The sequence below is a fragment of the Protopterus annectens genome, chromosome 2.part1 (assembly GCF_019279795.1).
Source record: "Protopterus annectens isolate FY-2018-M chromosome 2.part1, PAN1.0, whole genome shotgun sequence".
NCBI lineage: Eukaryota > Metazoa > Chordata > Ceratodontiformes > Protopteridae > Protopterus > Protopterus annectens.
The window spans coordinates 1,147,610,643-1,147,638,089 of NC_056729.1; the positions used below are offsets into that span (position 1 = coordinate 1,147,610,643).

The 27,447-nt window shown below is 37.9% G+C and overlaps 1 protein-coding gene across 1 annotated transcript in view; it reads right to left on the reverse strand.

The window, feature by feature from the left end:
• The window catches only part of SCARA3 (scavenger receptor class A member 3), a 737,344-nt gene that overhangs the window by 106,816 nt on the left and 603,081 nt on the right, over nucleotides 1-27,447 (reverse strand). The window lies entirely within an intron of this gene.

The following is a 27,447-nucleotide window of genomic DNA, read 5'->3' on the forward strand; positions in this document are numbered from 1 at the left end:
TTCTGGTTTTGTTGTAGTTGGACAACATAATTTCCTTACTTTCCGTAATATACTTGCATTGTTTGCACGTACCACATTTAGTGGTACCACCCCTTTCTAATAAATCTGATTTCTTGTCTATTTTCCTTTCCAACAATGCCTTCATATTATTCCCCTTCCTAAGGACAAAATGTGGCTCCTGCCCCACTATTTTGTAAATTCTATCATCTACTTTTAAAGTATTCCAGTTATGATGAATAATTTTCCTAATATCTCCACTGAAGTTGTTGTGTTGTAGGACACATGCCATACCATACTTTTTTCCTGTTTCATCATTATTGTTGCTGTTTCCTTCACCATCTGATCCTGATGCTAAACCCACACCTAGTAAAGGTTTGTACTTTAATCCCCATTGTTTCCTAACATACCCTGTGACGTCCTCTATCATATCTCTCGGATATCCCCTTTCCATAAAAAAGGATGCAATTTTTGCAAATTCTCTATCCAAGTCCTCCACTTCAGATGTCATCCTTGCCGCCCGGATACATTGTCCCTTTATAATGTTCTTTTTCTGGGCCCGGGGATGATTACTAGAAAAATGTAAATAGGAATTGTTAAATGTTTCCTTCCTGTGTATGTTGGACTTAAATTTCCCATCCTTCAGTGTTATTTGAACATCTAGGTATGATATAGTTTCCTCATGTTTGTTCATAGTAAACTTGAAATGTTCACTACAAGAATTTATATATTCACTAAACATTTCTAACTCATTGAGGTCACCCTTCCACAAAATAAAAATGTCATCTAAAAAACGAAAATAACATGATATATATTTAAACCATTGAGTATTAATAATATATTCCTTCTCCCAGTCATAAACTACCAGATTTGCGTATATGGAGGCACATGCTGCCCCCATAGCCACGCCCTTACACTGTTTGTAATATTCCCCTTCATACCAAATAAAATTATGGGCCAATACCTCTTCCATAAATTCCATAATCAGTAGTGTTTTATCCCATGCAACAGATTCAGACCACACTATACTCTCCTGTAGTCTTTGCATACCTTCTTCTTTAGGTATATTTGAAAAAAGGTCTATAACATCCATGGTTACCAACCATTCAACCCCTTGAGCTAATCTGGGTTCCAGCCTACCAAGAAAATCCCATGAGTCCACGACCAAATGTGGGATTTTCTTTAATATAGGTTTCAACCATTTATCTATGACCTTCCCAAATGGAAAGGTCTTCGACTGGCTCCCAGAAATAATAGGCCTGAATGGAGGATCTGTCAAATCTTTATGGACTTTAGGAATGCCCACAATTGTACTGATGATGGGAGTTTTAACCTCAAGAAACTGATATAAATTAGTGTCAATTCTACCCTCCATCAGTAGATCTTCCAAGTGCAAATCCACTTTATGGTACCCTATGTTTACCTCATTAACCGAGGATACAATGTACTTCCCTGAGTTTAATAGAATACTATTGATTTTATCCCTGTATTCTTGGGAGGGATAAAGCACCACCCCACCCCCCTTATCCGGTTTCATTACTCGGATACCCTCATTCTCTTGTAGTTCTCTCAGTACACCAGATTCTTCCTTTGTTAAATTGAACCTAACAGAATAGTTCTTCTTACTATACCTGTATATGTCCTCCAAGACCAATTTCTCAAAGGTGTCAAGTAAATGATTTAGGGGTGGTGTGTACGTGCTTTTAATTTAAAATTCGTTTATTTCCTTGCAAGATGTACCGTCAAATTTAACTCTCAAGTTTAATTTCCTAATATACTTCTTAACATCTATTATACTGTCGACCACATTAAACTTTTCACAAGGAATAAATTTCATCCCCTTAGAAAGAAGTGTGAAATGTTCCTTCCTAAGGGCCACATCAGTATAGTTATGAATAAAGAAGTTATCATAAGAACTGGTAACATCATTAATCTTAATAATCTCCTTTACTTTTGCTTCCCGGGGATGCATAATTAATTTGTTGCCCTTCCCCTTTGATAATACTCCCCCCCTTGTCTGAAATGTCCTTTCTGGTAGTCTTCCCAATCGATTTCTCCCCCTAAAAAATCATTGTTGTTATTATAACTATTGGGGGCTCGATTATTGTACCTAATCTTTCCTTTCTGTTTATAGACATCATGAGTATTATCATCCTTACCATTCATTCTACCCTGGTATCTACCTTTAGCGTAGTTATAGGGCTTAAACATTTTCTTACCCACATCCTTTTCCCATCTATAGGCCTCACCTTTATTGTATTGTTCTAAGTCCCTTTTTAATTTTCTACACTTTCTTTCAAACTGTTTAGTTGTCACACTAGCTACCCAGTTAAATTGTGTATCATATAGACATTCATATTCATCAAACAATACATCGTGTACAATACTGTTGTTTAAATCATCCATTTCGGCCAACAACTTAAATATTCTATTGTCATTGCACCCCATGATGAACTTCATAAAGGTGAAACCAAACCCATCGAACATTTTATTGCATTCCCTTTTGTTATTTTCGTCCATTACTATCCCCATAGGGATCTTAAAAAATCGCAACCTCATTGGGACCACTCCACTGTCCAAACACTTCTTTAAATAATTATTGTCCAACTGTAGTGTCTTAAGCAATTTCAATTTCTTACCAAACATAACTATTAGGTCTTTAAGTGTACATTTCTCACTTCCAGCAACATTAGAACTGGTATTATTGTCATCCACTGGCTTCGGGTTCTCATTAAAGTCAAATTGACCCTCTAAGAAATTATTATATTCTGCCCGCCCTTTAACTCTAAAGGGTTGATGTACTACGGGCTGTTTTACAGTACCTGTACCCTTTTCAAGCGCCGAGAACACGTACGTTTTCTTGGGGACTGTTCTTTTCGGTCGCGCCCCTGATTTGTTAAAATCCACCTCCGATCCGTTTCCATCGACTCTGGACACATTTCTCACCCAAGAGTTGTCCACCGGTCGGAATGCATGAGAGGCTGGAATCTCCAATTCGTCTCAACTCATCCGGACGCTCCTGTCATCCTTCTGGACTCCATTACGGCCCTCACAACGCGTCGACGTCACAGACCTGCCGTTTCCAACTGTACGGTTAGGTTGTGTCATCAGGTCAATCAACCTTGTAAGTTCTCCTCGCATAATTGCCATTTCGGACTGAAGCCCCCTAATTTCATCTCAACATGTGGTAAGAGGTTGAGCATGTTTTTAACCAGGGCAAGGAAGGTTAAAACAAATGGAATTATATGGTTATGCATTCATATATGATGAAGGAATTTGTACTTGCACTAGCAATTTAAAAATACATTGTAGGAAAGTCATGTGATGATGTAAAAGTATATAATGAGAATGTATGGAGTAAGAAAGGTAGTTCTGATGAAGTCTTAACTAGATGAAAGCGCTTAACTTTTAGGTTGTAGGGAAGTGAATGCACAATATAGGTTTAATGATTTGAGCATCCTTTGTATAATAGTGATTTGATTTTTAATGATTGGGTGTATTTTAAGATTTTTTAAGTTTTCATTGTAAAGGAAAGGGAGGGCTCTGGGGTTTATGGTTAGTGTTTTGATTTTGGTGAAGGGATATGGTCATCTATTGTTATTAGTCTATTACAGTTTATGACATCATAGTAGAGTTTAACGTCCGTCAGCCCTAACCCTCCACAGTCTTTAGGGTAGGTCAATTTATTATAACTGATTCTGACTGATTTGGGGACCCAAATAAATTTGGAAATTGTGGAGTGAATGGTTTTGAAGAGTTTTAGGTTGATAATAGTACTGGAGGCATTAACCATATATAGAAATCTGGGTAGAAGATTCATTTTAATTGTGGATATTTTAGCAAGGAATGGAAGTTGAAGTTTTGTCCATCTGCCAATATCATGTTGTATGTTTGACCAGTTGCTGTGGTAGCGTTGTCGCCACACATTAAGATGTTGTCCTGTTCGATTCTCAGCTAGAGTGTCTTCTGGGTGGAGACATGCGTGAATGGGCATACCTTTGTTGAAGGTTGTGTGTCAGGGCTGGCAACTCGGCACATAAAAATCTACTGCTAGTCATTAGCAGACCGGAGTTCCGCTGTGGCAACCCCTAACCGGGAAAAGCCAAAAGACACAACAACATGTTTGACCAGAGATTAAGAATGTTATTTGTATATGAAGCGAATAAACAGGTTAAAAATGACAAAAAAATCATATTACAATGCAGCCCAACAAAAACACCAAAGCAATCCCAAAAAATTCTGGGCTTCTATAAAGCAACTACTACAGCCAGGTCAATCCTCGACCCCAACACCTACCACTACAAATACCATGGACAGTATAGCCACTCAACTCAATACTTACTTTACAAACTGCATATTAACTCTAACCAAAAATAACAGTAATACTCCTCCAACTGTTCCCAAAGGACCACAGGAAACATCCAACCTCTTCTGCTTCAACCCTGTACAAACCACCTTCATAAAAAATTGCTTCACAAACTCAAAACCACCTCCCTCACCACTGACAATCTACCCTCTGAATACCACAAGTTAGGTGCAGACACAGTCTCCTAGCCAGTCTCTGTTCTAATCAATTTCTCCATAATAGAGCAGCATATTCCCAAAATCTGAACAAAATCCTATATCATACCACTGTATAAAGGTGAGTCCTGTACAGACCTCTCTAACTTCAGGCCAATCACAATTTTATCTCCTCTATCCAAAATCCTAGAAAAATGTATCAATTCCTAGCTCATTAATTATTTGCTTTCCAATAACCGTCTAACAAACTCCCAACATGGCTTCTGACCCAACCATAGTACCACTACATCCCTCTTAAGCTTCATAAACACTATCAACCAACTCATAAATAATGGTCAGCTAGTCTCCTCAATATTCCTAGACATGCCCAAAGCATTTGATACCATCTCTCATCAAAAACGTCTGAATGAACTCTCATCTCTTAAACTAACTTAGTTATCTGACTGACAAGAAGCTGTAAAATGGCAACAAGATCTCTCCTCATAGCTACCTGTTACATTAGGTGTTCCACATGGTTTAATCCCAGGCTCACTCCTGTGCTACCCACCTCACCACAATCATACAGTATGCAGATGACTCCACACTTGTCTGTGCAGCGCCCTTACTATTTCAACTCCAAAAATAACCCAGCTTTCCTTCTCAGCAGTAGAATCTTGGCTTTCAGACTCTAAGTTAATTCTTAATCCTGATAACACTAAATTAATGATTTTTTCAAATAGCCAAACCTCATACCACCTGTCCCCATTTCTAATACATTCATCCAACAATACAAAGATAGAATCTGTTTCACATACTAAGCTGCTCAGTCACAACTGATGACAACATGAAATTTGATAAACATTTGTCCCTAACCAGAAAAAAAGTTCTTATAAAACTAAGTTCTAACTACGCAGCTAAACCATACACCATCAATTCCATAAGACATGCCAGGACACATCTACCCTCTACTCTTCTTTTTGCCTCTCCTATCTTCACAAAACTAAAGAAAACAGACCTTGCAAAACTAGACACCTGCTAATAAGAGTGCCAGATTTGTGACCAAACCTGGTTAAATGAATCCATTCCAGAATCTGCATTACATCTACCTGGTTTTCAACTTTACAGAGCAGACAGAGTATTGGAGACATCAGAGAAAAGTAAAGGAGGTGGAATCTGCTTTTATATTAATGAAAGTTGGTGTAATGATGTCACAGTGTTAAGTAAAATGTGCTGCCCTGACTTAGAAATGTTTTGTGTTAATTGTAGACCTTTTTATTCACCTCAGGAGTTTTCTTCATTTCTTCTGGTTATTGTTTACATTCTACCTCAAGCCTGTGTGAGGGCAGCACTACAAAAACTGTCCAATCAGATAATGTGCTTGAAGCAGAATTATCCAAACTCCCTTCTGATTATTCCGGGGTATTTTAATAAGGCAAATCCCAGCCATGAACTTTCTTAAATTTACACAGCATATAAAGTGTCCTACCAGAGACAGGAACACACTGGATCATTGTTATACAGTGTTAAAACATGCTTATTGTGCTGTCCACTGCACAGCTTTGGGCTTTCCTGACCACTGTCTGATTTTTTTGCTTTATATCTACAAGAGCTAGTTAAAATTTGTTAAACCTGTGATCAATACAGCGAGAAGGTGGACTATTGAGGCAAAACTGAAGCTGCAAGCCTGCTTTGATTGTACAGATTGGAGTGTCTTTGAAGATCCTGCTGATAACTTGCATGAACTGGCAGACAGAGTAACATCTTATGTCAGCTTCTGTAAAGTTTTGTGTCACCACTAAGACCTGGTTAAAATTTAACAACAGCAAATCCTGGTTTACTGTTAAATGTAAGCAGCTTCATCAAGTCGAGGAAGATGCCTATAAAAGTGGGGATAAAACACTTTTTAGACAGGCCAGTAACACACTGACAAAAGAAATCAAAGTGGCTATATTCTAAAAAGCTGAAAAAAACAGTTTTTGCCAATGATCCTGCATCAGTGTGGAAAGGTCTACGAAACATTACAAACTACAGGAAACCATCCCCCTACACTGCAGCTGGTTGATGACTTGAATACTTTTTACTGCAGGTTTGATAAGCCTGAGGCTACAAATGACACTGTTACCAGCTCTGTCAGTGTTCAGACTTATATGACTCTCTCTTCCACACATTCTCACATTCAGCCTGCATTAATTATATCTGAGGAGGATGTGCATCATTTTTTTAAAAGACAGCAAATTAAGAAAGCAGCTGGTTCAGATGGGGTTTCACCCTCCTGTTTAAAAACATGTGCTGATCAACTGGCTCCTTTTTTTACTCAGATTTTTAATAAATCATCAGAGCTGTGTCAAGTTCCCTTATGTTTCAAACAAGCCACAATCATTCCAGTGCCTAAAAAATCCACTATAACAGGACTGAATGACTACAGACCTGTTGCTTTCACATCAGTGGTCATGAAGACTTTTGAGAGGCTGGTGTTAGCTCACTTGAAGGATATTACAGCGCCCTCATTGGACCCTCTTCAGTTTGCTTATTGAGCGAATGAGTCAGTGGATGATGCAGTTAATATGGGCCTGCACTATATCTTGCAATATCTGGACAACCCAGGGACATATGCAAGGATTCTGTTTGTGGACTTCAGCTCTGTATTTAATATAATAATTCCAGAACTTCTTCACTTGAAACTCCCCCAGCTTTCAATTCCTACTTCCACCTGTCAATGGATCACCAATTTTCTAACCAATAGGAAACAGCAGGTGAAAGTGGGGAAATTTACATCTAGCTATTGCATGATTAATACAGGTGCCCTCAGGGATGTGTGCTCCCCCCACTGCTATTTTCCCTCTACACTAATGACTGCACCTCTAAGGACCCCTCCATCAAATGTATTAAATATGCACATGATACAACTATTATTGGGATCATCAGGAATAGTGATGAGTCTGCATACAGATGGGAGGTTGAGCAGCTGGCCTTTTGGTGTAGTCAGAATAATCTAGAACTTAACACTCTCAAAACTGTGGCAATAACAGTGGACTTTAGGAGTGGTACTACAATATTATCCCTCCTCTTTATATTTAATACTGCTGTGTCAGTTGTGGAATCCTTCAAGTTTTTCAGATCTATAATCTCCTGGGACTTGAAGTGAGAGACCAACGTAGGGTCCATTATAAAAAAGGCACAACAGCAAATGTACTTTCTGCGACAGCTGAGGAAGTTCAACCTCCCACAGGAACTGTTAATTCAGTTCTATACAGTAGTAATTGAGTCTGTTCTCAACTCATCCATAACAGCGTGGTTTGGATCTGGGTCTAATCATGACAAAAATAGGTTACATCGAATAGTCAGGTCTGCTGAAAATATCATTGGTGCTAGTTTGCCCTCCTTACAGGACCTGTATTATTCCAGAGTCATGAAAAGGGCAGGGAAGATCATCACTGACTCTTCACATCCAAGCCACCATCTTTTTGAACTATTCCCTTCAGCCAGGTGTTATAGAATAATATGCACCAAAACAAGCAGATATAAGAACAGTTTTTTCCGCAGGCCATCAAGTTCATAAACGGTTAACTCAGCTTATTAGGTTGGGGTATTCTTTTTCCCATGCCTCGTGGATTCTGCAGTATTATTTACATATTGTTAATACTTGTTACTTTCAGAGCCTATTTCAGTATTTCTTGTACTGAGTTGTACTTTGCACCTTGTATGTATATATATATATATATATGTATATATATGTATATATATATATATATATATATATATATATATATATATATATATATATATATATATATATATATATATATATATATATATATATATATATATATATATTAGAAACCTTTATACTTGGAGACTTTAATATAGACTGGAACTGCTGTACTTCAAATAAACCTTCAATCCATATAAACTTGTATGGCTTTTCTCAATTTATCACCACCCCAACAAGAATCCATAAGCCAACTAACAAAGAGAGTACCTTAGATTGGATCCTAGTAAGAAACCATCCCCTCACTTATACAGCAGACACCCTACCTGATGATATTAGTGACCATTCACTCACGTATATAATTAGGCATAAAACCTTCTTCCCTAAACAACCTGTCTTTAAAACTATAAGAAACAGAAAACACTTTAATGCTATAAATTTCCAAAAAGAGCTTGAAGCCTGTGATTGGTCTCCCTTACAACAACTCTCCCTTGAGAAAGCAGTATCCTATTTTAACTCCAAATTCTTACAAATACTGGAATACCATGCCCCTAGTCATTCTATTAGAACCAGATGCAAAGCAGCACCTTAGCTCTCTAAAGAGACAAGACAAAAAATCCTAGTAAGAAATAAGATCTGGTCTAAATGGAGATGTACTAAAAGCCAAACTGATCACCAGAACTGCAAACAGCATAGAAACACCACAAAGAAATATATACTCCTTGATAAGAAAAATACTACCTTAAACTCCAAGACAGGCATCAACAAACCCCCCCCAAACATTCTGGACAGCTATTAACAGACTTTTACACTCAGGACACTCCAAGACTCCAACTCTTTCAGCACTTTCCCTAAGCCCACCTAAGGAGATTGCTGACACCTTCAATACCTCCTTTACAGAAACTGTACAGTCTCTCACAAATTCTTTACCTCATCACCCCAACCCTCCCATTCACCACAGCCAGCAAACCCCCTACCTTTCAACTAAACCCAGTCTCTACATCTTTCATCCACACCTTACTTACTAAACATAAACCATATACCCCATCCGCTGATCTCTTGCCAGCGGAATACCTGCAAATTGGAGCTAAAGTTCTCTCCTGTCCTGTTTCCATGCTAATCAATAGAACTATTACTGAAGGTTCCATCCCATCTCTCTGGAAAATTTCACATATAATTCCTCTTCATAAGGGTGGTAACTCAACCGAAATATCTAACTATCGCCCTATAGCCCTGCCCTCCCCTCTAGCCAAAATAATGGAAAAATGTATCCACCACCAGCTACTTGATCACCTCCTCCAATATAACCTTCTAGCAGACTGTCAACATGGTTTTAGGCCATACCACAGTTCTACTATTGTCCAACAGTCCTTCACTGATTGCATCAACAGGCATCGCAACAATAATAAGCTCTCTACTGCTCTGTTTATAGACCTATCAAAAGCCTTTTATATGTTGAGCCATCAATTACTACTATAAATTCTAGAACAATACTCACTCAACACAAAGACCTTACAGTGGTTTAAATCCTGCCTAGAAAACAGACAGCAAGCTGTTCTCTGGGACAATAACCTTTCTACTCTCCTTCCCATTACTCTTGGGGTCCCACAAGGCTCCATCCTGGGACCACTCCTCTTCTCTATCTTTATCAACAACTTACAGCTAAATATTCCACAATCTACCTGCATACAATATGCAGATGATTCCACACTAGTGTGTTCTACCACCATATCTGCTGAGCTTCAAGCTATCACTCAGACAGTATTTAAATCAGTTGAAAAATGATTTTTGCAATGTTGCCTCCTACTAAACACCAACAAAACCAAATTACTTGTTTTTACTCCTACACAGAAGTCCCCTCCAATATATCTCACTGTCAAATCCAGCAATGGTACTACAATTACACCTGATCCAACCTCCAAGCTGTTAGGAGTAACAACAGATCCCAATCTCAACTTTGATACACATATTAATACCACAATTAAAGCTGGTAACACAAAACTGGGCTCACTCTATAAGATTAAGTCCTTCCTCACCCCTGATGCCAGAACCACCATTGCCCATACCCACCTGATCTCTACTCTCCTCTATGCTTCATCTATCTATACAAATCTTTCCAAAACTAACCTAAACAAACTAGCAACCTCCTACAACAACATTGCCAGATTTGCTACATGTTCACTATATAAAACCCATCACTGTTTAAATCTCAAACAACTAGGCTGGCTTGAACTCCAAAACCAGTTACTATTTCAGCAGCTTACAATTACCCATAAGATTCTTTTTCACACCGATAGGACTCCTATTCTTAATAGCATTGTCACTCCTTATAGAACTCTTACTACCTTATGCTCAGCAAATAAATTACAAGTAACCACCTAGAAATCCCTTAATAAAGCAGGGGACTCCCTCTTTTCTAATTCCGTGGGTAAGAGATGGAACAAACTCCTCTGCAACTTACAATTACTTTCATCCTTATCACTTTTCAAACACCAGCTAAAACTACACTTTAAAGTACATTGGTTGTGCCCATGTACCAACCCAGATTAACACCAACCATCTAGCATACCCCCCCCTCTATTTCCACTAGGGTGCAAATACACCCTCTTCCTAGCCAATATTGCAATTTTCTTATTTCCTTCTTACTTCATGAAACTTAATCTTCTCTTTTCTATAACCCCTCTCCTCCTGATATTTTCTGTGTCAGTGTTAGCACTTATGACACCTATGTCATTTCATACAAATCCCTGCAAGCATAATAACTAGATAGAAATCTTCACCCCTTCCTCACTATTTTTGTCTATTGTCTAACTTTATACCTCTTGTATATACTTCTCATACTACCACTTAACCAACACCCTCATTTATCCTTCTCTTTTGTTGTTTGTTCCTTCTATGCTAACCTAAACCTACTTTGAATTTAATTATTACTTACCATTTTGAATCTTTGCCATTTGAAGCTATTTTATAACTAAATTAGACTATACCTTTTGTTGTAACTGCATTTTATTTTAGCATGCATTATTTTTTATGTAATAATTTTACTGTTTTGATTTATTTTCATTTGTAGTCCTGTTATATATTAGCTTAATTTTGGAGCTTATCTCCCCGGGCCTCTATTGAAAATGGACATGTACCCAGTTAGACTAGCCTGGTCAACAAATGTAAAATAAAAAAAAATATATATATATATATATATATATATATATATATATATATATATATATATATATATATATTCACTTTATAACCGCAAAATACTGAAATATCGAATTTCAGTATCTCGAGACTATAAAACCGAATCCACAAAACACTGACACAAAAAAACGCGAAATTCACAACACCGAAAACACAGCACACACTATACCACACATACACCACAACACCCACATCACAACATAAACAAACAAAACTACACACATACACAACTCATACACACATAAGCAGGGGGCAAGCCCCCCTGCACCCCCATGTGGGGGGCTGCACCCCCCACACACCCCCTACTTATATATACTAACTCTGAGATCGCACAAACACAAACACAAAACAAAAGCCAACTCACACACGCACATTTTCCGACCCCTCACACACACATCAAACACATCAGCACACTCACACACACTCTAACTCCCACTCAAAACCCTTAGAAAACACTTACCTGACATAACACCTTCATCCACACATGGCACCACGCACCATCAAAACACAATCCCGGACATTACGCAGCGTAAGGTCATAACCGCGAATTCGACATATATTCGAGTTTGCGATTATGACCTTTCGCTATTTGTAACATTCGGCTTTATAGTCTCGAAATACTGAAATTCGACATTTCAGTAATTCGAGGTTATAAAGTGTTTCCATATATATATATATATATATATATATATATATATATATATATATATATATATTTACTTTTTTGTCTTGTTCTTAATAGTTGCATGTATGTCATTTATCTTGTTCTTTAAAGTTGTATGTATGTCATTTATGTAATTCATACTTGGAGAGTCACTGAAACCAGAGTCAATTCCCTTGTATGCATCCGTATTTGGTAAATAAATATGATTCTGATTCTGATTCTGTATAGATCTCAACACTGTACTGCCTTGCATCAACTAAACTGGCTTGAGTTACCCAACCTCCTTACATTCACCCAACTTACAATAGCCCATGGCATAGTATACCAACCTAAAAACGCACCACCAGGGTTTCTGGACTCCATACAGTTTTATTTAACACAAATTGTTAAGCGCTTTCATCAATCCAAGTTGACTTAATCAGAACAATTACTACAAGAAGAAAAAAAGAATTTAAATAGGTTAAAATCAACTACTGTTGACTAAAAATAAACCAATCAGTTTACATTATTAAAATTAAGTTGACAAGTCAAAAAAAATAAATTTTCATCACCATTATAAAATTCATGAGAAAATACAAATAATTTATGCACGATAAATAAATGATTTCAACAAATTGCTCCAGATGGCTATCTGTTGCCATGGTAAAGGCTGTGCATGGGAAAGAGGTGAGGTGAGTTCCTGTGATACTAGAGGATGTGATGACATCATTGTGGCGGCTAAAATTCATCATGGTGGCGTTTTCAGCTCCCCTGAGCATCACAAAACTGTTTGTAACAGAAAAAATGATAAAACTAGCCATTTGGTTGGTTTGGAAGGTAATGGAGCCGTATATTTCTGTAAAGACATTAATTCCATTCATGTGGAAGGATCAGAATAACAGCAGAAGTCGCCTAAAAGCAAAAAAGGTACTGTTAATAAAATTTTTTTGAATGTGAGATCCCAAACTAATGGGACTGGCTTATTATTGAGGGTGGGGAGCAAAAATAATTCTTCCACGTCTGCTAGGCTAGTACGAGGAGTAAATGGCAAGTTTGGTGTTCTCCTTAATAAAAATTACAATTTTCAAGAACAGTATGCTGGGCCCGGCGAAATCAATGAGGGTAAAAAAGATGAGCCTTGTAATTACAACTCTTTAAAAGACATGCTTTTTGGTTTTGAAAAAGCTGTATAAACTAAAAACCTTACAAATGGAAATAGTATTTTTTAATGAATGCATTTGACTGAAAGTGGTTCCACAAGGGTTAAGAGTTTTTAAATTTCTGTTTGGATTGTATTATGACACTGCCATGGTAAACAATTTTGTCACTTTATTTGATTAACGGGAGCTTGAACTCAGGAACAAATGAAGGTGAAACTCCAAAAAGAGTTAAGAGGAGTTAAATATTTGTATCTTGGACAATTTATTGTTTAATCAAGAGCTTTATGAGAAGGTTATTGGTAAGGTGAGAAAAAAATTTAATGTTCAATTTCAAAAGAAGAAAAGGAAATTAGATAGATATATCAAACAATATCAGTGTAAAGCAGTTTACCATACCAATAAATTGTATATTGATAGGCAGGGTTCAAGTAGTAGGAGTTTTAGTTATTACCCTGATGATTGTGAAACAATGCATACATTGGATGATGGTGTATGTGATGATTATTTTGGTAATGAACATACAGTGGATCAACCTGAGCATCAGGATTTTCCTACATTGAGGCACTCGGAAAGAATAGCAAACAGGAATCAAGGAAGGCAATATTCTTACATCCAAGTAGTTCAATACAAGAGAGGGTATGGGAACAGGGGGAGAGGCAGGGGCAGATATTAGAAGATGTCGACCACCAGATTCTTCATACCTCTCAAGGTTTTAGTATTTATAACTTTATCGACGGGTTAACTACTGAGGAATTTTTTCATTGTTTTCCAAAGGATTTAAATTTGTCCCTACTAAAATTCCTGATGTAGCTGAGGTTTATTGGATATACAGTTATATACAAGAAAGTTAAACTTTAAAATCTTATTTTCCAAAAACAATGATGGAAACATGGGTTCAAATCAAAGTGCAATTTTTAAAACTAGTAGTACATTTAATCCCCCTTTGCATTTTTTGGTTGGAACTTTCAAGAAAGCAGTAAAAGAGGATATTTACAAGTTGTGGGGAGAGAATAAGAAGGTATATTACAATCTGAATCAAAATGAGAGAATTTTAATTAAACAACTGGGAGAAGATAGGGGGATTCGTATTATGACCCTGGACAAGGGAGGTGGCATTGTGGTCTTTAATACTGAAGATTATATCAATAGACAACCGCGGTGGTGCAGCGGTAGCATTGTCGCCTCACAGCAAGAGGTTCTCCCATTCGATTCTTGGCTGGAGCGCCTTCTTTGTGGAGTCTGCATGTCCTCCCCATGGTCGAGTGGCGTTTGAAAGACATGCGTGCATGGGTGTGCCTTCGTTGAAGTTTGGGCGTTGAGCTGGCACCTCAGCATCGTGAAAATCTACTGCCAATCATTAGCGGACCTGAGTTCCACTGTGGCAACCCCTAACCGGGAAAAGCCGAAAGAACAACAACAATGCAGAATATTTTATTTAATAAGGATAACTATTTACAAGTCTCCAGAAATAAAATCAATATTTCATACCAGCGTATTAATAGCTTCCTAGAAGAATATATACTGGATCAGTGGATTAATCAGGAGACGTATGATTTTCTTTCAAATTCCCACCCCAAGATGCCTGTGATGTTTGGTATCCCTAAGATCCACAAAAATATGTCGGCACCACCCTTTAGACCTATTGTAGCAGGTGGTGGTTCCAAAACCCATAATCTGGCAGTTTTTGTAGCTAGGATAATTAAACACGTTGTGGAAGGGGTACCACACTTAGTTAAAGACTCGTGGGATTTTTTGGTCAGTTGAAACAGGACTTATGGTCTGCTGGAGTGACATTTTTGACCATTGATGTTTAAGATTTGTTTTCTTGTATCCCTAGGAAGGAGGGGTTGGACTATTTGAAGACATGCTTTTCGCATGTTCTAAATTGCAACATGAAGAGGTCAATTTGTTATGTGAGATTATGCCTCTTTTTTGTATAATAATTGTATTTATTTTGAAGGGCAATATTATCAACAGATCAAAGTGATGGCTATGGGGTCAGCATGTGCCCCCATCTATGCTAATATTGTCTTGCTAGGATGGGGACTGGAATATGTTTTTAGGAGTAGTTTTACTTCTGAGATTTTGTTATATACTAGATTTTTGGATGATATTTTTATTCTGTGGAAAGGTGATAAAAAGAGAATGTTGTTGTGCCTTTCGGCTTATCCCGGTTAGGGGTCGCCACAGCGGAACTCCGGTCCGCTGATAAAAAGAGAATACCTGTTTTTATTGAATATTTAAACAGTACCACCTTTTTTTAAATTTACTTATAAGTCCAATGACAGGGAAATACATTATCTGGATACTGCTATTTCTAAAAAAGTGGAAGGTTTTAAATCTAGAGTGTATCGCAAGAAGACCTTTTCTAATGCATACCTTCATTTTAACAGCCATCATCCTCGATCTCAGAAAAAAAAGTATTATTAAGGGGCAGGCTATAAGGATTGCATGAATGACCTCACAAAAAGAGGACATTGAAAATTAATTAATTAACCTGAGGAATATGTAGACAGAGGGTACCCCAATAATTTGGTTGAGACTATTCTACAAGGAAAACTTGATGAATGGGGGGAGAGATATCAGCGGCTTTTAGGCAAAGGACCCTTGAAACACAAGAAGTGGGTGATGCATCTATTTTAGAAACTCCCGCCAATTTTGCACAAGCATGTGTTGTACAATATAGTCCCCTATATAGTGGGGTGAAAAATATTTTATATAAAAATTGGAGCATTTTTAAAACTAATAATGAGATATCTAAAGTGGTGGGTGAGAAGCCTATTTTTTTTACTGAAGTGGGTGCCAATTTGACATTAATCCTTTACAACAAAGGGGGTGTGGGAGATCAAAATAACAAAAAGATGGTACCAAACCATGTGGGCGGTGCCCTCAGTGTAGTTTTATTCTGCAGATACCTTTTGTTACCTTATCTAACAGAACTGAAACTACAATGTTTTTTAAAAAGGGAAACTAATTTACCAACAGAATTGTGTACCTTGCAAAATGTAACACCTGCATGGGATTTTATGTTGGTAAAACGGAGAGAGCCCTCAAATCAAGGATTTACGGACATTTATATGACATAAAAAACAAGAAAGAAACAAATGCCTTGTATAGGTGCAGCATGTTATGTGAGAATGTTTCTAGTTTTAAATTTACTATTTTGGACACAGTACAAATAGACCTGAGAGGTGGGGATAGGAAGAACATTTTATGTAAAAAAAGAGTTAATATGGCAACTAAGGCTAGCTGCTAACCTGCACCCTGGTTTAAATTATTTTATATCTATTATACCAGTATTGAAGGAAAAGACAGGAAAATATAAAGTTATTAGCACTTTAAATTAACATTTTAGTTCATGTGGAACAATTTGTTGAAATAATTTATTTATAGTGCATAAATTATTTGTATTTTCACATGCATTTTATAATGGTGATGAAAATGAATTTTTTTAGACTTGTCGACTTAATTTTAATAGTGTAAACTAATTGGTTTATTTTTAGCCAATAATAGTTGATTTTAACCTATTTAAATTCTTTTTTCTCCTTGTAGTAATTGTTCTGATGAAGTCAACTTGGACTGATGAAATCGCTTAATAATTTGTGTTAAATAAAACTGTGTGGAGTCTAGAAATCCTGGTGGTGTGTTTTTCAGTTTATTTGTTCTTCTTTTTGCCCCATTGCACCACTTTTTGGGTTAATAGTATACCGACCTGACAAGTGTCCAGCACTCCTTAATCTACTACAACCTCTGTCTAATAAAAGACACTTAGGATCTTTGATAAACTTCAATAACAAGTCACAAAAGCTAATAGTTGTTCTGGAGAATCTACTCCAAACAGATCGCCAGAACTTGGAACTCAACCCCAGCACATCTTAACCACTACTAATCCCTCACAGTTCAAAGATCTTAAATCTTACCTATCTAACTCTTGGTTCTGCTCATGTCTAACTCCTGGCTGATTTTCGTCGACTTGCAACATAAACTTCTCATTTATATCTGTACTATCCTTTAATCTCTTTACCTGATGTTATCCTAACTCAACTCACTTTTTTCTTTCCTCATAGCTATATTCCTGCTTTCTTTCTCTGTACTCCCTCTATAAACCATTCACTCTCTTCCTATTGTTACCTTGATTCCTGAACTCCATATCAGTTATTAAAACAAATATTCATAACCCTAACCAAATCCTATACTTATACACTGCCTGCAAATGCCTTACCTGTAATATGTACTATTAACAATATTTCTTGTTCAAATTGGATTCCAATGTACCTACAGCTGCTGTTTGATTTTAATTGTATAACTTGTTATTAATCTGTTTTAATTTATTTGTTTTCCTAATTTGTTTTCTTAATTTGTTTGCTTTTGTATCTTCTGGGGCTTTTCCCCAAGGGCCTCAGGTGAAAATGGACACTTGTCCATTCAGATTATCCTGGTAAACAAATGACAAATACATAAAATAAATAAGTATAGGCACCCAGGTGCTCTAATCTCCTCCTCTACAGCTGCCTATTCACTGCAGTGTCTTCAGGTGTTACGGAGAGAAAAAGGACACTGTGTAATAGCTGTGGATGGTATGCAGTGGCAGGTTATATGTGTAGCTAACAGAACTTATTCATAAAGTACATAGATGATGGTACCTGCTGTCTAGCTTCATCTTCACTTTGGCCTAGGAGGTCAGGATTGTGGAACCGCCTGTCATTGTAATGGTGATGGCACTGTTCTCCCATGTGTGTGATGCGAGTGGTATGGGTGTCTGCCAGGGATAAACTATACTGAGACCCTTAATTGCCCACCTGCAGTAGCCTCTGACTGTGATCCTTAAGGAGGAGGTAGAGAAAGATTTTTGTCCCCTGAGCACATCACTTCTGAACTCTAAAAAAAGTACCCTCTTCTTCTCCAGCCATTATGCCTTACCTTGAAGAGTCACAGGAAAATGGCAGACATTTGCTATCCAAACCACCTGATGGTCACTGGTGAGTACAGACAGGCACCTCCTTTGTGAGACAGATGGTGGGCTAGAATAACACAGATATTGTAGTATTATGGTTCAGAATATCACTAATGGTGTGAGACATGGCAGTCCTTTATCACTGTGCATGTTGCTAACACAGCAGCCACAACATCAACTCCATTTATATAAGGTTATATGTAGAATTACAAATCCCACCTGGAGGTGTGACCTGGATTCTGGACTGGTCATACACACTGCTGCCTGCAAGGACCCAGGCATGTGCACTGTATTGACGGCAATTGAGCACGATGCTTACCAGGTGTTCTTATTATGCATATCGAGGGATTCAGAAACAATAATGAGGTAAGACCTAATTAGCATAATTTTCATGCCCAGATAGGTGAATCTGCATGATATAAGCATGAAGGTAAGCACAGACAGCCACCACACTACACATGAAGATATAAGGCAGCAATTTCTGAATCTGCCACAGTTAAAATTCATTTGAATTTTTAAGACAAATAGAAGCTTGTACAAGGTAAGTGCTACTGTTGCAACTCCATTTTTTTCAAGTAAGGCTGCTTTTATCTGATTTTGAACTTGAATGATATGATAAGAAATAGGCTTGTCACTACCTGTAAGTGTTTTATGAAGGTTTATTGAGAGTGGGACTGCACGGTTTAACTGCATTTGTCAGGCTGAAGGATTGTTAAGCACAATGGGAGACACATCCATAAGTACATACCAGAGCACAACTCTACAATTCTTGTTAGGCTTGTGATACCAGTTTCAGCAGAAAATGTGCTATATGTTAGTCCTGACAGAAAACAGTCATTCCACCTTGGTCCATTGCTATGATATAGGTATTGTTTTCTGGGGGATATTTGCTGAACAACCTTATGCACTTGACATTAATTAAAACAGAGTGGGTATAGATATATAACTATCAGGCACACAGGTAGTTGCTGTGTCATGGATGCAGCAGATATTGTGCTTTTGTGTGTTCACTGTTGATTCTTTGTGAAACACAAGCATTGCGGAATTGCCCTCACCTAATGATGGAGGATCTGCAACCTCTGATAATGATGGGAGGAGCGAGCTGACACATTCAGGGTGTACAGACTGTGTGAGTTGCATACAGGGTATGTGGCCACTTCATCCCCTACACAGGCCATTGGCACAGCGTCTATGTTTGCGGATATCTAGGATATACACACCCCACAGGGAGGACAGGTTTATATGGACACTATCAGGCAGGGAAGCTTGTTGCCTCCTAGTAAACACATGTAAAATTTCGTTCCTAGCACCCATGGGCAGAGAGGTACACACGGAGGAGGATAATGATGCTCACTGGAGGCACGGTTACCACCCTTCCCCTGAGGCTGGTATGTCAGTGGCTACTACACAGTGTATGTGCTGTGCCATCATAGGGGCACAGTCTAGTACTACCACAGCCATGACATCATTAGTGAAGGTGATACAGGGATTGCATGATGATCTACTAGAGTACAAATCTTGTATGAATGATTGTTTGGATAGGAAGTCACATACTGGAATGTGCAATGTCTTCTCAGGCTCACCTGCCCGGGGTAAGGGATCATCCATGAAGCTGGTTGACTACTACATCCGCAGATGATTGCCACTGTAGTTACAAGTGACCAAGAACCCAGTCCAGTATCTCAAGAATTTCCACAGCTACATCTGTTGTGGAGGTATTTACACCAAGGAGAGGGCTTCTACATGGTTATGGCAATCACAACAGTGGCACATCTTATAGAAGACATCAATGACAGCAACTCAACATACCAGCATCAGTCCAGGGTCAATGTACATCCAGTGCAATTCCTGGTACAGCCAGCTCTTGTTGTCAGAGTCATGTATGAGATGTTAAAAACTCTGTCATGTATGCCATGGACCTGTTCACTACATTGAGCCGCAATGCTGTAACTACTGCTGCAGCTGTGTCCCAGCAGCCTCACACTCACAACACCACCACAACCTCTAGTATGTCTCACACACACACACACACACACACACACACACACACACACACACACACACACACACACACACACACACACACAAACACACACTTAACACCCACACACTCACTCTTCCACTGATACTGCTCCTTTGCAAAGAACTTTACGTTAAAGCCCCCACAACACTGACAGGCACTACACACAACAGCATCAATTACTTTAATATTTCTCAGCAGTCACACATTTTCATGTGAAAGACATCCACACACGTGCTCCCTTGCCCGCCTGTGCAAATGGTGATAACTGTGCCCTACCCTCTGTACATTGTTAGGTAGGTTGTCTATGTCTGATGCACAGTGCTGTCAGCCTATGCATGAGTAAGCACAGTCTGATGTTGGGTTTGCATGCATCACTTTTACTGTAGTGTATCTGCTGTGCTTTTGTCTGTTAATGTTTATTTGTTTATATAATCAAGTGTCAATAAATAAATAAATGTTGTGAAGCATGTGCAAGCTGCTGCTTCTTTGCTAATGTCATGGCATATCGTGCGTGCTTTCCTCTGGCTGATCATTCCCTGCTGCTGGATTCCCCACTGATCTCTTGTCTAACTTAGTCTCCATTTCATGGTGCACTAGGGGCTGCTGTACTTGCAAGTGTCTACCCTACTGCAACAGTAACACTGTACACACTGACACTATTTTGCACATGTGCCAGAGTCATACTATAGAGCATCGCAGGATGACTCCAGAAAGTGAAAGCTTGTCTTTAGCAGCCAAAACACATGCTTAGTAATGGCCATTGTTTGTGACTGGCAATGACTGCACCCCTGATCTGTTTGATTTTATGAATTTCTTGTGGTTGTCATGAGCCAGGGTTCCAGGGCATATCTGACATCACCAAGATGATGTCTCCATGGGAATTCATATCTTGCAAAACATTGGCACAGATCCTAGCTGTGTTATACGTGGGAGATGTGCTAACAGTCAAGGTGGCCTGCACACACATTGCAGATGATGCCTTTTGCATTACAGACCACATGGCAGCTGATGGAGTGATACCCTTTGCAGTTCACACTCCTCTTTTCCAGTTCATCAGGTGGGACCTTAATTTTAATGTGAGTACAGTATATGGTCTCCAATATCTCAGGGAAATGAGTTGTATCATAGAAATCCTGAAATATATTGTTCCTCTCCTCTGTAGTGCAAGGTAACCACACATTCTCACCTACAAGGTGAAGCATAATATCAAAGAACTATTGGGGTATTCTCAAGAATGATGCCTTAGAAGCTCTCGCTGTGTCCCCAGTAGGTTACTGAAAGGTTCCTGTAGGTAGCATACCTAAAACCACTCATACCTTGGTATGCACTGGGATAGGTACTTCATGACTCCCATGGGGCTGCAGATGAGGCCAACACATGTCCACAATTTCTTGAATAGTGTCGCTATGTACACAGAACTGGTCCATAATTTTGAAGTCACAGAGTTCATGGAATGTTAAACTCAGTTAGCAGACCCATTTGCCTCTGGAGGTGACATCATTTACCAACAGGCACGGCACTGGCAATGAGAGCCCCTTACAGATATACATTTAATAATACTGTGGCAGCCCCAAACATGCTTTAGTGATTCCATTAGTTTGAACATGAACATTCAACTAAGTTCAAACATGCAGCAGGTGCAGCCTCATTACACAGCATTTATAGGGTTATGAATCACTCTGCCATCTTGTTTTACCTAATTAGAATACCCAGAAATGCTCATTGTAATAATGTTGCACAATACCATGTTTGCCTGACCATGCTGCTTGGCTTGTCCAACTTTTGCAGCCTGTGTTTCTGAATTATATGCCCCCTGCATGTGGCCACACATTCAGCAACTTCACTTAGGGCAACATGGGAAAGCTGTATGACTCTAGTCCTATAACTATTTACTTAATTCACTGAATATATTCTTGCAGCTATAACAAATTAATTTCATAAATGAAGTTTCACTCATCTATCAGTGTCCACTATTTTTACTTAAAACTTATGAAATATCTTTTCCTTCAGAGTATCTGGTAAATGCAATAACCATTATTATTCTTTTCCAAATCTGTGCCACACAGGGTTTTATTTTCACTTTGTAAGTCATCTTCAGCTAAATAGGAAGCACTTCTCAATTTGAACAAATGCATTTCTCAACTTGAACTAAGGGTGAAGATAAGGATACACAGCTGGTTCATACTTTGGAAGAAATACACTAAAAATATTAAAGTCAATCAATAATATATAATTTAGATCCTATAGTCTCATTATGTTTAGCAATTTTCTTATTTTGACAAAGTTACTGTTCTTTAGAGCATCTCTTTAATGTAAAAGATGTCATTTTTTTTCTTTAGATCTACTTCAGAATGTTTATTTTTATCAAATTGCATTTCAACAAAAATATAAAATGATTTTACACTTTGCAGAATTGCCATGTGTAAAATGCTCACTGTTTTGCTTTCTTAACACGCTATTAAAAGAACTATCTATATGGCAAACAGCATTGACTACCAGCATTGTGATCCTGCACTACATTTCACAAACAGCCATACAACTGTTGACAGTTTTCATTTTTTCACTGTAAGTCAACAAGATAGCAGTTTTCTCAGAGTGCATTCTAAATGCTGTTATGCAATTCGCTTACAGTGTTCAAAAACAGCTACGATAAGACAATTTGTAACATAGCATTCATGGAGTAATGGTGATCATTCTTTGAATGTTTAACTCGGAGGACCTTCTTTACTACCTATTCAGGAGGCTGTACATAAAGACTTCAGTGACATTCTCAAATGGTGTCACAACTACATATAAAACAAAATATAGGCTGTTTGGAACAAGGAAATGCTCTGTTTGGGGGAGACCCACTTACTGACTTTGCCTCTCATACCGCATTTTCTCACCTCATGATCTATTATATGGCACCTTTTTTGGGGTCCCTCAGCACCATGCCACAGCATATGCAAGATTAATACTGTCTGTTTAGTGGCCCTTGTGCTTTCTATAATGCTGAAGAAGAGGACATTTTCTTCTTTACATCCTCCCCTACCACATGTCCAATATTGCCATGGTAAGGTGGTCACTTTTAATTAGTGTGCTAATCCAGTAAACATATTTTATATAAACAAATGTTGTTGTGTCTTTTGGCTTTTCCTGATTAGGGGTTGCCACAGCGGAACTCCGGACTGCTAATGATTGGCAGTAGATTTTTATGTGCCGAGTTGCCTGCCCTGACGCACAACCTTCAATGAAGGTACACCCATTCACACATGTTTCCACACAGAAGACGCTCTAGCTGAGAATCGAACAGGACAACATCTTACTGTGAGGCGACAACGCTACCACAGCGCCACCACAGCAATATTAAATTAAATGTCAGCTTGTTTGCTTTTTACTAAAAAAATGTGTGATGTATGGCTTACCATTATAATGTCCTGAAGTTCTGATCACATGAAGTCACCAAAGTGTGAATGGTATGTCAGACCCCCATCCCCCCCCATGGCCTATACTGAGAGAAAAGACAGCAGGCCATTTCATATTTTCTCTCCTCCTAATCAGCTCTACTGGTGGTCCAGGATAATTTCCACTTCCAGATTACAATGGCAAGGTGACTGGTCACTTTGCCTCTGCTCTAGCAGCTGGTCTGTTAACACTCATTTTTGATGCCACAATAATTAGAAGGATGCAGGTTTTACTGTTCGCCTTGTTGCCAGGAATACCACATGGGCTATGAATTCTCTTTTCATGCCAGGTGCTTGGCTTTACGTTCCATTACTGACACTGCTGTAAAGCAAAACAAGATGTTGCATTCCTGAGGTGCCATTATTCATATCAGACATCTGTATGAGTTGGTGGTAGCTCAAATGAATATAATTTTATTATAGATCGGTATAGTAATCTTTTGATCTTTTTTTTTAACCAGGAAAATCTACTATACCCAAATATCCCTTTTTGCCATTGACCACAGTGCACTAAATGGTAAATGACTTGGAGTCATACAGTTTATACATAACGAGACTGAGGGAATCAAACCCTGGACAACCGACTGAAGCCTGCTAACAGATGACTAAATTGTGTAATTCTCACTTTCTTGTCCTTGTTTGCTGTTGGCAGTAGTAGCACTTCAGGGAAACATGCCACCCCACACAGACCTCCTGCAGCTTTTCTCCATATAAATACAGTCTGCTTTTCCAATTCCATGATTTTCTTTTCTATACCTTGTGTTTCTACATGCAAAAGTATATGGAGACTATCCCTCATCTTCTGTTTTAGACTCTACCCTGTTATTTCTATCTGATCTATCTTATTGCATATTTCTCTTCTCTTGTTGTACTATCTAGTTTCATTTTCTGACCTCTGGCTTATCATTTTCTTCAACAGCAACAAAAGCACCAAAGAAAATAGAAAAAGAACAACAGCTGGATTCACCAAACACGATTTAATACAGGAATTCTGTCTCTCTGACGTCTCGGCCTCAGCCTTCAAGGAGTACAGATCAAGTAAAAAGCACAATACTTATATACACATTAACTCACTTAATTAAAACAATTAAACAATTATCATTTTCTTCCCCTGATATCTTATTATCCAACATACTTTCACCATTCCTTTCTGAATCCCTATTCATATATTTTCTTCACTGGCACTTCCTTCATATGGGTTCTTAGCAAATGTTGCATCCCTCCTTAACTCTCCCAACTCACCATTGAGCCTCCAATATTTACAACTGCCTGCAATTGCATATCTTTGCCTCTGATATCCCTAGCCTTATTCCAGGCCCAAGCCCTTTCCTGTTTGTCACTCAGCACCTATATTTGGAGGTCCTTAATTTTCCTTCCTTTCATCCTCATTTCTCCAGCCTGTACTGTAATTTTTGCTTTTACTTCCTGACAATCTCTGCATCTGATGTTTCACTCCTAATATCTTGTTTTTTCCCTTGGCTACTTTCAGCACTTCTCAGAGGTTTTAAACCTTCATTGGATCACTTTATCTCCTCTATTCTCTGCATCATATTACTTGCTCCCATCACCCCCATAGTCTCTTGACTTTGTCGTTCAGTAACCCTGAATGTTCTGTAAACTCCACATTTTGATGTTTCTCATAACTAGTGGTAGATCAGCTCCATAACCTTACATGCTGCACGTGTCCACTGCATATGCAAGATCATCAGACAGAGTAACAGGAAATCAAATATAAATTATTAAAGCATTTAAAGTTGAAACATCCAAATGCAACCAAACTATTTATGAAACAATGTTTTTTTCCTGCAAGAAGAAAGAACACCTATGCTCAAATGTGAAGTTTCTCCATAAACCCCTGAAATTTAGTTTTGTAACTCTGAAGTGTCACACCACTACGGGCAAGGGGCACTTTCTTTTCTTAAGGCTGTACAACAAATTAGAACACGCATTCTAAGTCAGTGATTTACTAGACTGCTGGCTGTTTATATGATAGGTTAATGTATTATGTCAGTTAGCATACTAATTATTAACAAATTACTATACTGCATTGGAATCAAACTCCACACTTCTTAATATGGAAAAGTATACTAATCATATAATATTTGTCAGTCTCATAATGGAGAACTTTGAGAACTCTGAACATCTATCACAATCCTTAATTCTGGCCCAGTAATTTAACAGGTCATCATAACATGCATGTGAGCACATCAGAGAAAAATAATTAAGTCAATTCTGTTCTTAGGTCTGATCCAACAAGTGTAAAATGGTTAGTCCTGAGAAGTCTGTTATACCCTAATTTTGGCTGGGCATAATCGGGATACTATTGAAGTGAGGAATGACCCAAGAAGAAAAAGATGTTTCTAAACACTTCCCAGATGAAAGTATATCCAGAGATAAACAAGAAATGATAATATTTTACAAGAAAGTCAAAGAAAATAAGTCTTCAAGAGGAGTAAAAATAACAACAAACTTTAATTAGTAAGTGTGTTCATCTCTTTACAAAATAAGCTTTGGACTTTCATTCACATTCTTGGAAAGTATTGTTATTTCTTGAACAGACCAAATGATCAGCTATTTTGTTTTGAATGCTTAGTTTGGCCAATTTATTGTTCTTAGCTAGTAGAGAGGGCACAATGTTAATATAGTGATAATGTCCTTCTGAATGGTAATTAATTTAGATTTACCAATGACTGCCCAGTTTACCATGAGGGTAAAGCAAGAGCAGGCAAATATTATTGGGAATGAATAAATCTGTATTAATCATCAGTCAGACATTACTATTATAAAACACCCTATATAAATATGCTTCTTAACCTTCTTAAAATAAATCCCGATTACAGTAGTACTCTTTGTCAGGCATATGCTCTTGCAGCAAAATGTGTAACCTCAGATGCCTATGCGATGTACTTTGCATTATAGGTACAGATGCATCTCTCTCTCTCTCTACATGTATATATATATATATATATATATATATATATATAAATACATTGGAGTATTTGTGTTTGTTACATTGACACTACAGCACTTAAACATTGTGTCTTTCTTAATAAATACGAACTACTGCACCGTGGACAAAGTTTTAATCATAGCTCAGTCTTCCTCTGAACAGTTCAGAGGAAGACTGAGCTACCTTCAGAATGATTAAACTTCCTGCATCCAGCACTTTGGGAGTTATTTCTTAATAAATAACTATGTGTGTGAATTTTTCCAATGGGGAGAACATTTATATATAAATGTCACTTTTAAGCATATTTGTTTGTAATTACCAGTAGAATCATAGGGGCAAATTCACTCGCCCTTCACTAACTGTTTAAGCAGTTACTTTTGTATTGGTAGTTAGGCTTCACCAACACTGAAAAAGTTGTGTTAAGCTAAAGAAATATTTCATTTGCATGGATGTTTTGTAGTCACTGTTCATAATAGCTGGCTGTAAATCAAAATTTGTTGCCACTTTCTATGTAATAAGCATCTACAGAAAAATGTCCTTGTGTAGTAACTGAAATAGATCTACATGTATTAGTTCACTATCTTGATTAGCAGATATAAAGAGAACTGTAGGAGGCAATCATGGGAACATTGCTGGTGCTGAAAAGAGTGGTCTTTGCTAATGCCAAAGACTGAAGTCCTAATTTCATGAACTCAATTGTACCTTGAATTATGATAGGGTCCATTCTCATTATGATATTGGAAACCCAGACTATATGGATAAATTAAAAAAAGAGAAGAACTAATTACTAGACATGACTTATCTTCTTCAAATGAGCTCTAAGCCCCTTAATCTGTAACATTAGTTTGCTTTTCAAATGTGCTTTATTTT